Source organism: Ambystoma mexicanum, chromosome 10 (genome assembly GCF_040938575.1).
Source record: "Ambystoma mexicanum isolate Mex_15411 chromosome 10, UKY_AmexF1_1, whole genome shotgun sequence".
Classification (NCBI taxonomy): domain Eukaryota; kingdom Metazoa; phylum Chordata; class Amphibia; order Caudata; family Ambystomatidae; genus Ambystoma; species Ambystoma mexicanum.
Window position 1 is genome coordinate 630502887 of NC_090932.1, and position 16029 is coordinate 630518915.

Below are 16029 nucleotides of genomic sequence, written 5' to 3' on the forward strand. Positions count from 1 at the left end.
TTTTCATGTTTTGGTCGCAAGTCCCGTTCTTTGGCGGAAGAATCCGCTGGTGCTTTTTCCCCCTCTTTACAGATGGCAACTTTTGTTTTGTTTGTATTTGAAGGTAAGGATTTACTCGCAATTTGTGGTTCTTCTGCATCATTTGCATTTAACTCTGAGTTCGGTTCCTCTTCATTCAAATGAACCATCAGATCAAGGAGTGATGAGTTCCCCATTGAACCTTGCTCATTTGGTTTGGAATTATCAAGTTCGATGATAGTTTGTTCAATTTCTGGATTGTTGTACACTGGGGCTTGAGGTGCCGCATGGATAGTTACAATCTTTTCCTGAATTGGAACAGTTACTTTGGGAATTTTAAAGATTGATGGCGTTTTTGTGGGTTCTTTGCTTTTTTTCCCGTTTAGAGGCGTGGAGATTGGACGCTGATTTCTTACGGTTTGATTTACCTTTGCGCCTTTTGTTTGCAAGTCCTTTGGATTTAACAAGGGAAGATGTTCTAACTGAGAGTTTTGCATATTTTCCCCAAAATTTCTTACGGTGCTTAATCTGGTAATTAAAGACTCAAGCCGGGTAAGCTTACAGTCCCATTGTTTTTCTTTCTCCATGTTTTGTTGGTTTTGAGCGGTGATGAAACCTTCCAAGAATGTTACTTTTGTATTTAAGGTTGAGACGAGAGATAAGGAATCCTTCATTGAATCGTTAATTGATTCATACAATTTTACAAAAGGTGCCAGGCCCACTGTTATAGCGGACATGATTGTAAGTAAGTCCGTTTTTTTTGTTGGTGTGTCTTTAGGTAGGTGACCTACCATGTCACTGGGTCTTCTGTTTCTCACCGGTGTTGAGGTGTCTTTTGGAGAGTCGTTGTATGGAAACTGTCTTCCAGATTTAAAATCTGATAGTGTTGTTTTTTGCCCATAAGAAGCCAGCACAGGTGGAACGGCGTTAAGAAGGGACTTGTTCCTTAAATCCGATTGGACTGGTATTGGTGACATTGTCTTTCTTTGGTTATTTCCACTCGTTAGAGGGGAAATAGTTACTGGTATTAATAGATTATTCCCCAGTTCGCCTCTCTCCGAACGATGTGGGGGCACGTCTTCGTCGAGGAGATTTATTGCCTCTGTTCGTGCTCCCATTTGACAAGAAATGATCCTGTTTCTTTGAACATCCCTGCCACCTCGACTGGTGGACAACGGAATGGTTGACTGATCACACTGGACCTCAGCTGCACTATGGATGGTATCCGCTATCTTTTCTTTTGTGGCAGCACTGAGGGCAATTCCAGCGGGACATCAAGCATTTCTGCGTCGGAAAGTTCGATGTCTGTTTCTGGTATCCTCTTTGTTTGTTTAAAAAATAATTCTTTAAGAGTGTGTGGTGTCAGGAGATTCTGTAGAGTAGATTTGACTAGATCGCATTTTTTTTGTTTCTGGTTTGTAGCCCTTTTTTGCTGCTGGGAGCCGTGATCTAAATGTTCCCCCAATTCCCTTTCACTCTTTCTTGATAATACTCTTTTTTTTAATAGCGCCATTGCAATTTCTCTCTTCTGGGCAATGAGCTCACAGTCTACGGTGTTTAGTCTGTTTCCCAGAGTTTGTCGGTCCAAGGCTACGTTCATGGACCCATTTTCATCAGTACAAGTGGTCACAAGAGCCAAGACAGCCTGTTTTCTTGATGCTTGGCTTTGCCATGAGGTGGCAGCAGAGAGGAGCTCCGTTTCTACATCACCGGAGACTAACATAGGCTGAGGTTGAGAAGCAATGGCTTCCGCCTGTGAGGAGACTTGGCGACTTTGATGATCCGGATCCTTGGTGATAGAGGCGGGGGCCCCGACACTCTCACTGATGGAGAAAGTGGTACGTGGGAGCCACAAACAACCCCCACTGTCGACGTGGTGGCCCGCGAGCTGAGGTCGGCCACGCGGGGTCCTACGACTCCGCTTTGCACGCTCTCACTCGCCGCAGTGGAGGCCCGCGGGGCGCCAACAGCCGACAGCGGCGGGCTCGTACTACGCGGCGGGCTCCCAACCTCCTGCGTTGGAACCGTTGCAGTTGCAGAGCGATGGCCCTCCCCGCGCAGGTCCACAGCAGACTGGGCTCCAGATGTATTCAGAGACGAGTGGGGGGGGGGGAAACTGTGTGAGTTGAGAGCGGAAAACTCAGAGTGAGCAGGTACCGGGGCCAGATACGATGTCTCACCGGAAATGTTCGTAGAATCCTCCTCTGAGTTTCCACTCAATACACTCTCCAAAGTACCGTAGGACATGTCACTTGGTGCATTCTGAGCATTCTGAGAGATCGCTACCTTACAGGTCGCGTTTTCAAGGAGGTTTTCAAGGGGGCTGAAAGTCATTTGGGTGGGGGTCGTTAAGGAGCATAAGGATGTCACTTTTTTCGATAAAATGCCAGAGTTTGCATTAATTCTGCGGTTTTTCCTTGCCGTGTAAATTTTACGCGGTTCTTTCTGCTTCTCCAGGCACAGGTGCTTGCTCCTCAGTACCCTACCAGATGGACTTTTTACTTGGGGGCGAAGGGAGGAAAGTTCAGAATTTTCCATAACGATTTCAGGTCTAGGAAGCAGGGGGTCCGTTTGCAAGTCCATCTCTCCTTACCTCCTAGCCTCAGTAGACTGCAGTTGACTGCTCGCACCTCAGCGAGCCAACTCCGCGTGTCCGCTCCGCGTGAGTACTGAGGCTTTTGACAGTGAACACAGAAGAAGGACTGCAGGCAGGCAGGTCTGGAAACAGGGAGGACTGCAGTTGACTGCTCGCACCTCAGCGAGCCAACTCCGCGTGTCCGCTCCGAATGAGTACTGAGGCTTTTGACAATGAACACAGTAGAAGGACTGCAGGCAGGCAGATCTGGAAACAGGGAGGACTGCAGTTGACTGCTCGCACCTCAGCAAGCCAACTCCGCGTGTCCGCTCCGCGTGAGTACTGAGGCTTTTGACAGTGAACACAGCAGAAGGACTGCAGGCAGGCAGGTCTGGAAACAGGGAGGACTGCAGTTGACTGCTCGCACCTCAGTGAGCCAACTCCGCGTGTCCGCTCCGTGTGAGTACCGAGGCTTTTGACAATGAACACAGTAGAAGGACTGCAGGCAAGCTTATTGGTAAGCTTTATATGCTATGTTGTGTGATTCTCTATGCTTTGTATTTTCTTATGTTCTTGTTTGGTCAAATGTAAATAAAGAATAAACAAAAAATATTGGTGTGTTACAATCATTATACCAGGAGGCCCTTTCCATTGGTACAGAAGAGCGTTCAGCAAATTTACATAAATCCCTCTACTCAAGTCAATGTCTACCAGAGAGAGGTACCTGCTACACAAGCATTCTTTCCTAGAAATAAGCAAGACTCTGTGTAAATATAAGTGTCTACAATAATTCCATCAGGGAAGTTTTATGATCAGATGGGTAGAAAATGGCCTGAGGTAATTAATTCCATGCTAGGATAACTTTGTTCATATCTTTGTATTACTTCTGCCTGTATCTATACCATACTTAATTTTGATGAGGGTCAATTTTTTCAAGTTATTCTTCCATTTATCAAATGCTGGGCCCTCCAGTCTTTTCCTGCGGGGGCAATCATACATTTTATTAGGATACCAACTAAGGCCATACATTTACATACGTGTTTCACGTTTTTTCATCTTGGGAATAACCACAGTAAACGTGTCTCTGGTGACACTTAAAATCCTTTATTCACACCTCTTCTACCGCCTGTCGCTCTATGTTCTAGAATGTCCTCAACAATGGGCACTTCCAGAATCCATGCATCAAATCAGCTTTTTCATTCTCATATCTGACTCATTCATCTGATTTCGTGGTGGTTAATCTCAAAATTCTATAGGGGTAAGTAGGCCCTTTGTACAAGGTTTAGTTGGCGCAGTTTTAGTCTATGGTTTCCAGACACTTTTTGAATACATAGCAATATTGTGTCCCATTTCCCTTCTTGCATGCTCACTCCTTTGTCCAGCTTCCATACTGCCCTCACCCTAAGTTCTCCCCTATGAGTTAGGGAAAGGAATCCCCCTGTGTAAATGGGTTTTTTCTCATCTGCTAACTGGTAAAGGAGCGAGGTGGCTTACCCAGGATCTGGTTCCCTGTGCACTAGAGATCCAGGATCTCTTGGCGTTCTGTGTTAGAGAGATGTATGCCAGCAGCTGCCGAACATGGAGATTGTACCCTTTCCTTGAATCTTCAAATGGTGTCAGTGTACCATTATTGAGTAATTCTCCCCATGTGGAGAGACCTTTATTTCTCCAGTACCATCTTTTGTGTCGTACCACCCATTTGTCCTGAGTCAAATCAAACATCAGAGGTAATCAGGGAAAGTATGGGTCACAAATCCTTACCTTTTTCAAGAGTCTAAGCCACAATGTCTTACCCAGTGTCAAGAAATTAGGGAGACTTAGGCACAAGGCCTCTTTCATAACAAACTGATCTATGACTCCTTGCATAGGTTAGTTTCCAGATTGTATTCATCCGAAAGCCAATGGGCTACAAATTGTATTTGCGCTACTAAATAAAACAGTTCATAGTCTGGGACCTATATTTCTCCTTCCTTGTAGGACCCACAAAGATTGTATAGAGCTGTTTACTGCCGTCCATTGCCCTAGATTAGTTTCCTTATCTTGGTGTTTAATTGCTGGAAGAATGCTTTTGGTATTTCATACGGGATATTTACAAAAAAAGTCCAACATTCAGGATAATATAATCATTTTATTAAAGCCGCTTATCTCATCCTTGATATGGGCAATGTATTCCAGAATTCTATTGAATGTGTGATACCACACAATGCTTTTACAATGTTACTTTCATGTGTTTCTTCGGGACTATGAAAGATTTAAATTCCAGAAACCTAAAAGTGGATGTTGCCCATTTTATCTGTGATTTTGGTACCCCCTTCTTATTCCTGTTAGCTAAGGTCACCATTGGGAAAACGCATTATTTCCTGTGATTTATCTTCATGCCTGTAGCTATGAGTAATTATCGAATACAGCTAGAATATATTGAATGTTTATCTCCAGTTCTCTGACATATAATAGTATGTGATCTGCATACATGGAGATCAGGTGTCTGGATCCATCAATAAGAAGTCCGGCCTCTGCAAATTCCTCTCTTAGGAACACTACTTCTCACGTGCCTATAGGTAGTTCCCAGGAGTCCAAGATTATGTTACCCATTTTCACACTGGCTTTTGGAGAGGTGTAGATCACTGTGATATTATTTAGAAACTGTTTTCCAATTCCACATTTCCACAAGGCTTTGCACATTCACTCCCATTTCTTTGAGTCAAATGTTTTAACTGAATCAAGGGAGACCACCACATAGATCCCATTACATAATATCGATCTGCTATCACATATTGTAGCCTCCTCAGATTCAGTGGTGTGTTCCTATTGAGCATAAATCTGGTCTGGTCAGATTATATTAACAACGTTATCACTTGCTATAATCTATGTGCCAGGATTGGGATTAGTATTATCTCTTCACTGAGCATAGAAATTAGTCTATAAAAATCTGAACTCTTTTGTTTCATACTCTGCTTCAATATCAGAACTATAATAGCTGCCATCAAACTTATGGTTAATTTACCTTCTTCATACACACATTGAAAGGCTTTCTGCAGCTTAGGTATTAGGATCTGTTAATGAATTTTATAAAATTAGGCTAGCAGTTTGTCGCTTCCCGAAGCTTTGCCTGAAGGCATGAATCTAATGGCCATGTTAATTTCATGTTCCATTAAGTGGGCCTCCAGAAGAGAGGTCTACGCCAGAGTTAATGTGGGTAGAAGTATCTGGCAAAGGGTTGTAGGGAAGTATGATTCTTGAGAAATTATGTAGAGCAAAGTGCAATTTTTAAAACATAATTTAAGCTCCAACCTGCACACAGTTGTTGGGAACCACACATGAGAAACAAAATGTGCAATGTTCTGCAGCCACTCAAAACTCCAACTGACAAAGCTTGAGATTAACATTTCAAGTATCAGAACATAACCTGCAACTTTTGTGAACATGGGGAACTGCTTAACCTGAGGAGAAAGAGAAACACAGTTTCAAGAAAGGAAAAACAAATATTTTATGCTGCTGTGTTTTTGGGGAAAATGTGAAATCAGGAGGGACAGTATAATTCACATTTTAAAAGCTGAAAGTGTGATTGGAATCAAAGTAAAGGAAGCCAGAACTGAACTCTTAACATCTGCATTATGCTCATGCCACCCCCTCCCCCACAAATGAGATGTGAAAACAAATACTAGCCTTTCTCACAGAGATGAATTGATGTGTCGGATCTGCCTTTAAATCGGAAGCCAGCATTTTTGGCTTGCATCTGTGTCTGGTGGGTTTAAGATAATGAACTGATGGGGGGGGGGGTGCAGATCTGGGGTACCTAATTTGACCTCCTATGCTTCTCTTGAAAGAAGGAATCTTGAAACTTGGAATAATAATGTTTTTTTAATCGAACAGTCTGAGGGGGCAGGACAGAAGTCATAAAATCCACAGGAACTGCAAACTACAAGGGATGCTACCATGTCCAGGTCCCTGTCATAAATACCTTGCCTCTCTGCATTAGTAGCATGAACAACAGACACCACGCAGAAAAACCGAAGATGCTAAGTAATATTTTGTATATAAAAATAATGGAATTCACTATTTTGCCCATAATTCTTGAACAGCACCTTGTAGAAATGCAATTAATTTTGTGCAATGTTCAGTTTGAGCTGATCTTTTTAGGGCTACCAAAAGGATTTTGCTGATGTGAGTTTTAATTATGCATATTAGGCAAATCTGTATTTTGAGGCAAAGAAATTGTGCACACTAGAAAATGATATGTTCTAGTATCTGCAAGGATGAGCCCATTACTATCAGATGGGAAAATAAGTTGAATATAAATGTATAAGTGAGCTAAATGGAAAAATCTATAACTCAGTAATTATTTGTGCTATTACGATGAAAATTGCATCAATCGATTCATGCCGGAGAGAGGAATCTGGGGAGCTATTATTAAAGAGGTTACATAGGTGGAAGCTACTGTTTCTGAATGGGATACATTTGAATGGAAGAAATCCTTGAGATGACATTACATTAAATTGCAGAGGAGTATGTCTACTGTGATGTCCATTGTGAACATGGTCAAATCACACACATTGGCCAAATGGATTGGGGAAAGCATACAGTGTGTGGTAAGTAATACAAGGCGGACAGCTGCTTGTATGGGTCTAAATATTATGCATTTTATTAAAGAAAAAAGATGCAAAAGAAATCCTCACTAAGCCTACTCTCTCAGGAAGATCCCTGCCTATTCTAAGTACTAAGGGAATCACTCCTAACAAAAACAAACTGAACCTCACACTGAACAACAAAACATATATAATACATTAATAACAACATACAAGAATGAATAATAAACAACCAGTAATTTGGATGACCTCACCTGTCCTGGTAAATCCCCGTTGGAGGCAATGTTCTCATATGTACAAACAAAAGATTAAAGTCTTGAACCACTTCTTGTAAGTTTAAAATGAACCAAACGTTTACCAAACAAAACTCCACTGGTAACAGTCTTTCAGCTTCAAGTTTAAAAATGATCTAACAGCGCCAATGGACGCCAGCCTTCCAGACAGCTTTGTTACATTTCAGAAAATAGATCAGCCACTTCTTCTTCTATAAATCTACAATTGTTCATAACCTCTGCAGTATAGCTGGTGTAATTGTCAGGATTCTTCTTCTTGGGTTGTTGTGCTCCTCTTAACAACCTTCTTTTCTACTACTGTCAGTATGGAAACTGACTCCTTGGTTCCAAAGTGTACTACTGCCGCCATCAACTTCAATATGACATCCGCTGACAGTCTTATTCCCAACCACAGTTGTACTTCAACTTTAATTGTGAGAATAGTTAGGCACATCACAAACAAGACATTCTGACCTAGCCACGTAGGCAAGGCACTCTTCTTTTCTATATTGTCTGAAAAGTGCAGCCTCTTTGCCTCTCCATCTGCTTTATTGCCACTTCTGGTTAATTTTCTAACTAGCAGCCAACTCCCTTCCCCATCTTTATATACAACTTCTTGGTTCCAGACATTACCTTGAAGCTGTAGTGCCACATTACCAGCTTCAGATAACACGATCTCACTTTTATCAGAAGATACTAGACCTTAATAGTTTTCCACATTAGTTGGATTGCTTTGAAACAGGGATTTCTTCATTCTGGAAAGGGTTTGCCTCTTGGCATGGGCATTGCTGGTTTTCTTTATGCATACACAACTTCTATTTTTAAAGAATGTTCGTTCTTACAGTCACAAGGCTCAGTCTTCAAAGTAAAATTGCTTTTAGGTATACATGACAACTCTTTCAGGTAAATCTTCCGCTTCAATTGTTTGTAAAAGTTTGTTTTCCTATGTGTTACACTGAGATACTTCCTACTGCGGTCAGGGAATCTTAGTTGGTCACCCTAAGCCTTCCTTTGATGCTGTAAAGTATTGTAATACTTGTGAAAGTTAGCTTCAGGTTCTTACAGAGACTTTCAAAAACATTATTTCTTTTAATTGGAGACACACGACCACTACTAAAATTATAAATGCATTCAACCACAGGAAAGAAAGACTTTTCTTATACACGAGCACTGTAGCTTTTAATCAAAGTGTGCTTCATATATTTCCATTGTGACAAACAACTTCTACTCGCTTTTCTTCTCATGCAATCCACTTGAAAGCTGGTAACAGTTACTGGCAAGAGCTTAACATTGAATCTGAATGCTCAGCTTCACTCACCGGCTTCTGAAACGCTACGGTTTTGAGTTGCTTCAGCTTGACGACTTCTGCTTCCTCTTCTATGGCTTTTGGCACTCTGGAATCCCACACTACTTTACAACTTGGAGTCTCCAGCACTCCTCTGTTCCTTGGCTTTCTTCTAGCTACGGCCCTTGGGCTTCAGCATGGCTCTACAATCACAGCCACTAGCAACACCTGAGAAGACCTTTACGTTCTGCATGTCTCTCTCAGTGCAGCCATGGCAAAGCAGGGTTTGTGGACACAGGACTCTCTCAGAACCTGCAGTTGAAATCTTCTCTCTACTTGTCCCGGCATCCTTTAAGTGTCCACACTTCCTCGTGAACACCAGCTTCGTGCTTTTCTCCTTCTACTACAGCTGCCAACCTCCCAGATCTTGCTCCAGCTTCTCCCATAGCTCCTTCTCCCTTACCCATTCTGCTGAAGCCTATTATGCCTCTTAGGTGGGGCAATTAATTTCAGGTACAGGCTATTAGTGTTAATTGCCTGACCCTGGCAAAGGCTGTTAAGCCGAATTGCATGTCCTCCACTCTATATGACTCTTCAGCCCTCTTCTTCGTCTCAGTCCCTATGGGATTCTGGGCCATGTTGTTCATTTTCCTAAAGTGTGGTTTTCTTATTTCTTCAACTCGGCAAATGGCCATAAAACGGGAGGGATTACGGGCAAAGTTAAAAAGGGGTTCCTCCAAGTCTTCCTGGTCTGATTCCCACTCCATGTGATCCCCCCGCAGTACCCCGAACCCAGGGTCGGTATCAGAAAGCACCTGTCTTTCCCTGGCCAGATGAGGAGGTTCCCAGACCAGGATTCTGGGGAGAACCCCATCAGATTCTTCACAATACACACCTAAAAAAGGTGAAGTTACTGTTCTATATGATATTCAACACACACTCACTGGGGGGAGACACTGACAGACTTACTGACTCACTCACTGACTGATGGAGAGAAAGATGAATTGATAACAACAGGAAGGAAAAGGAATATATTTCTCTCCTTTCGAACCCATTGATGGATTATCAGCAGAGGCTGCTAGTGAGGCCTAGGAGGAGTTAAAGTCCCAGGCCTTATTCTTTGGGAAAAATAACAGCCAGGCTGTGGAGAAAAGCTGATCCTTTATTACTGCCCATCTGGTTCTGGAGGGGGAGAAGTGAAGCAGTCTTTAATAGGGGGTGCTGTGATTCAGCCAAAGAAATCCAGATGTGAGTATTATCTAAAAGGGAAGTAATCCTGGCACCTATAATGTGTTAGTACTGAGGGATGGCAATAGATACATGCATTGTTCATCATGTGAAGTTAGGCAACATTTTAGAAGTTTATGTGCTTCAGGAAAAAGGTATATTTTATAGATGAGGTCCCATGGTGTTGATACAGCGAGATTTGTCTGACCCTTTTCTCTGGTAATGACGTCTAGCACGGAAGAACTATTAACAGGGGTCAAAAAGGTCATGTTATGGTGTGCCTGCTGTAAGGGATCAAGAGTAAGACTCAGACACAGAGGCGTGTTAAGTGTTGGTTACAGACTTTTATTCATCACAAAATAATAAGAGGGGAGAAATCCTACCTATCCCTAATCCTACAAGGGGTTTACCTGCCTCAACAAAACCAAAGAACATCTTTGTCAGGATGTTAAACAAACAAGCGTCCTCTGTCCAGTGTCCAAAATGCTAAACTGACCCTTACACGCTAAACTCAATATCATGTGCAGCTTGGGGATTTCTATAAGCTACATACTTGTAGCTTTCTTTCAAAGTTCCAAACAAAAAGTTTTAAGGTGAAGAAAAGAAAAGGAATAAAGATCTACCAGGAAAGGGGTCTTATCATAGTCCCAGTTTGTTCCAGGGGGAAGACTCTCCCCTTGAGTCTCCTTTCAAAACACAGATCTTTTAAATGCATTCAGTTTCTTACTCTCCGTATCTCAATGAATCTTAAAGGTGTATGGTTCTTCCCTTCTCCATGTCACTTTCACTGTTTCACAATTTCAGGGCGGGGTTTTGACTGCTAAGCTTTCTCAATCTTTCTCCTCTTCCTGGTATACTCTCCTGCCAGCATATTTACAGCTTTATTACTTCTCTCGTTTTTTGAATCTCGATTATTTTCCAAAGTGGTATGGTTCTTCCATTTTATATTGACAAACACTGTTTCAAAATTTAAAGGACGGGTTTTGACCCCTGAGCTTTCTCAATCATTGTCCAATCCATGGTATAATCTCCTGCCAGGGTATCGCCTCTCTGTTAATTATCCTCAAAAGGCGTATGGTTCTTCCTTTTGTATTGGATATCAATGTCCTACAATTTCAGTGCAGGAGGTTTACCCCTGAGTTCTCTTACTTCTCTTCTTACCCCTGGTTTACTCTCCTGCCAGGATATGGCACTTGGGTATGGGTCCCAGACATGCACACTGGCTGGTTTGCTTTCCTACAAGGGCCTTTTCTATCTTCTATGGGTATGAGTCCCAGACTCACTGTTTGCCCAGTTCACTATCATGCCAGGGCTTTTCTGCTCTCCATTCACTCTCTCGTGCATCTTTCTTGCATCCAGGAAGTAATATCTTTCACGTATTGGGTCACCAAACCTTTCTTAACAATGTTTGCATTTGTATCAATTATTCCAGTTCCTTTACTTAGGTTCTCTCGCACTGTCAACGGAACACAGTATTCTTCATGAAGTACCCCAGTATCCCAATTGCTCTCCCTGGTTTTACCGATCTTCACTGGCAGCTTCCACATTCCTGATGTCTTTCCGTCTTCTCTGCTCTGAGCCCTGTAACTGGGAGTGCATTCCGTTAGCGCCTTGGTTCCCACTTTGCCTTCCTCTGCTTCTGGCATCTCCAGGTGCTTGTGGCAATAGTGCACCAAACTCCTCTCTGCTCAATCTCTCTGCATGCCATTCTCATCAGCCTCTGTGCCATGTCCTGCAATATTCTTGCCTCTGGTATCCCACCTACTGTCAGAATAAGTTGGATTCAGCTGCAATCTCTCCCTCCCACTTGTGTGCTATTCAGCTGTGCCATTTCTAAACTTCCCGGCATTGGTTAGCATTTTCCAAAGATTAGATTGCTTTCCAAAGACGATAACGTGGCATTGGCTTACCGCTTCTGGTTATTCTGGTTATCCACATTACTCCATCCCTCTTCCTCGTCTCAGTACTATAAAAGGAGGGTGAAGGTATATAAGGTTGTTGGCTATGAAATACTGGGAATCCTCCATCTACAACACTCCTGTTGTAAAGGTGAATGGATGTCTTTAGGAATTATAGCTGCACTGGGTCTTCTCTCCACTCTTTCAAAAGATGAATATGATATATTTATGTTTTTACTCGCCTGTCAAGCTGAGAGACCCGGTAATTGCAGGGACTTGTTTGTTCCAATATATCATATGGTCCATGCTTACAGTTATCGAATGAAAAGATTTTGCCCTATGGAAAATAATCCAAGGTTAGTCTTTTCATCATGTAGGGTTTTCTGTTGCCCTTGAGTTCTCATGAGGTGGGAATGAACTATAGCCCAGACTGTGGTGATTTGCTCCTTCAGACGTTGGGCAGTCTAAGATGGGGGAAATAAAACTTCTTCTCTCTCCTCCCATGTCTCCCTCAAGTTGTCCAACAAATATCAGGGTTCTTGACCATATAAGAGTTTGAAGCGTGAAACTCCTAAGGGGGATTGTTTTTTTTTCAGAAGGTGAAAAGGGCCCAGAGTATCAATTTCATCCATCCTCTTTCACCAATTTCCTGAAGACATTTTCTAAGGCTTTATTAAAATGCTCAACCAGAACATCATTTTGAGGGTGATATACTAACAAGTGTTTTAATTTGGAGGATCTGTTTTGTTTCAGTCAGGATCTTACTCATAAAGGTAGCCCCTTGATCAGTAAGGATCTCCTTAGGGAATCCAACTCGGGATTAAAAAGGTATCAGAAGTTTTAATATCTGTTGTGATGTGTTATTCCTTAAGGGAAAAGCCTCAGAATACCCTTTGGCCCGTTAGATGTAAATGGGCGATCTCTAACACCATTCTTTAGTGGGTTTTGGGGACCACAATCTTTGACCTGGACAAGCCTTCTGAACTAGTTTCACCTCTACACAGAAGCCACTGTTTAACAAAGAAGAATGGTCTCTCTTTCTTCTTCTCACCTCCTCCGAGACAGTGTGTAGGAAAGCCTCGGCCAGTATGAGGTCAATACGTTGGGGGTGAATGCTAGGTCTGGAAAGATCAAAGGCTCAGTCCCTTTGGGGTTAGGTTTTAACACCTCAGATGCTGGTTCGGGTTCTTCATCTGCCTCCACAAATCCCTTCTTACCTCTTCCAGTATTGTTAACTCAAGTGCTTTCTTAAATTTCAGAGAACAGGTCTTGCTCCAAATTCCCTGGGCTATCTTTTCTTCCACTTTCACAGTGCAGGGATTTGTCCTGTTTTCTGCATTAGAATATTTACATCACCATTACAGTCATTATCCACTACCCCTGCCAGAACATACACGCCATGTCTCCAACTAGGCCTTATTTAGATGTCTGTAGAGTATCTTCTCTACTACTACCTAAATCAAAGCCAGTAGATTCTTTGGTAGCTATAATCCTACTGGTAACCCGCTCACTCAGTTTTACAAATTTTAGGGTCCCACAGTTTGTATCAGCTGAGTCGATCCTACAGCTGATACCATATGTAAGCGATCAAGAGTAAGAATCAGACACAAAGGCATGTTAAGTCTTGGTTATAGACTTTTATTTATCATAAAATAAAAACGGGTTGGGAAAAATGCTATCTATCCCTAATCTTAAGAGGTATTTCCCAGTCTCAACAAAATCAAGGAAAGTCGGTGTCAGGATATTAAAGCAAAGAGCATCCTCCATCCTGTGTCCAAAACCCTAAACCAACCATTACACGTTAAATTCAATATAATGTGCAACTTGGGGATTTCTATAATCTCTATACTTGCATCTTTCTTTCAAAATTCCAAACATACATGTATAAGGTGCAGAAAAGAAAAGGAATAAAGATCCATGTGGAAAGGGGTCTTCCCTTCCCCTAGATTTATTCTGGTGATTGAAATGTCACTTTATCACAGTTCCAGTTTGTTCAAGAGGGAAGACTCTTGCCTTGAGTCTCCTTTCACACACAATTATTTTAAATATATTTAGTTTCTCACTCTCTGGATCTCCATTAGCTATATAGGGGTATGGTTCTTCCCTTCTCCAAAAGACTGTCACTATTTCACAATTTCAAGGAGGGGTTTTGACCCCTGAGCTTCTCAGTCCTTCTCCTACCCCATGTATACTCTCCTGCCCGGTTATTTGCAGCTTTATTACTTCTCTCATTTTCTGGATCTAAATTATCTTGCAAAGGGGTATGGTTCTTCCCTTTTATGTTGACAGACACTGCTTGCAATTTGAAGCAGGGGTTTTAACCCCTGAACTTTCTCAGTCCTTTTAATACCCCTGGTATATTTTCCTGACACAGTATTGCCACTTGGTTAATTATCTTCAAAAGGGGTATGGTTCTTCCCTATTGTACTGGTTATCACTATTCCACAATTTCCGGCAGGGTTCATACCCCTGCGTTCTCTTACTTCTCTTCTTACCTCTGGTTTACTCTCCTTCCAGTGTATCCCACTTGGGTGCGGGTCCCAAACTCACACAGTGCCTTGCTTGCTTTCCAATGAGGACTTTCTCTGTCCTCTAAGGAGTGTGAGTCCCTGACTCACTGTTTGCCTGGTTTACTATCCTGCCAGGGTTTTTCCATTCTCCATTCACTCTCTCTTACATCCAGGAATTAATGTCTTTCAAGTATTGGGTCACCAACCCTTTCTTAACAATGTTTGCATTTGTATTCCTAATTTCAGTTCCTTTACTTAGATGCACTCGCACTGTCAACAGTATGCAGCATTCGCCGTAAAGCACCCCGGTATCCCATTCACTCTACCTGGGTTTACTGGTCTTCAATGGCAGATGCAGTGTTCCTTGCATCTTTCCGTCTTCTCTGCTCTCAGTCTGCTGACTGGCAGTGTGTCCCGTTAGCCACTTGGTTCCCACTTTGCCTTCCTCTACTTCTGGCAACTCCAGATCCTTGTGGCAATAGTGCAGCAAACTCCTATCAGTTTGGTCTCTCGGCACGCCATTCTCATCAGCCTCCGTGCCGCATCCTGCAGTATGCTTGCCTCAAGTGTCCCAACCAGTGCCAGTATAATTCGGATTCCGCTGCAGTCTCTCCCACTCTCTCTACTGCTGTTCAGCTGTGTCAGTTTTAAACTTCCTGGCACCCAGAGCGTCGGATTCAGGTAGCTTCTGCCTTTCCCTGGCCGCATAAGAGAAGCTTCTCTACAAAAAATCATTGATGATGTTTCTAGATACGTAACACTACCTAGAAAAAGATCATTGAAGTCATTCCTGGGTATACCAACCAGCAGAATATTGTTATTAATGCAGGGATGCTTGAGATAATGGGAGATGGTGATTCTTCATGGTCCATTTCTTTCCACTGTTCAAGGTGCCCATTGAAATGGACAAAAGGTACATTTTACCCAGTAATTTAATAGAGGAATCAATGAAGGGAAATTTGCCAACATACTGCTGAACATACACTTTCTTTTCTTCAAGGCATTCACATACCTGAAGTTACAGTAGTTTGTTGCAAATGAGTTTAAAATGTTGTAGAAATTCTGACATATGTATCGAATAAGTAGGGTTGTATTTTGAATAAAGGGGATGTAGCGAGGTTTGAAAATGCAGGGATATGTGATCTAATTTGTAGTTTTCTCAAATGAAAGATTCCTCCTGAACTCTCATGCATTCAATCCACAGTGCCTGCTTGCTCACAGTGAATTAAATGCATAGATGGTGAAGTGTGTTTCTTACCCTGAAAGAGGACGGAAGCTGTAAGGAATCGAGTCTATTAAATTAGGTGTACCGGATTTATAAAAAATCTTTATTTAATAGAGGAGAATTGTGAGTACCTGGCTTGGGGTGGGTGGAAAATGTCTCTGAATTAGATATCACCCAGTTAAAATATCCTTCAGAACGTGTTTGAGACCCTAATCTGGAGTCATTGACCCAGTATTATATAAAGATTTGAAGAATTGTTTAAATATCTAATTTATCTTAAATTGGGCTCTCCATCTTTCAGCGCATTCATCTCTCATCTCTAGGGTCATCCGGTTGGTGACATTTCAATAACTAAGATAGCAATCTCCCGATCTTGTCACCCTGGTCATGAAGATTTTCAAGGCATATCTCATAATCATATTTTCAAGCCTCT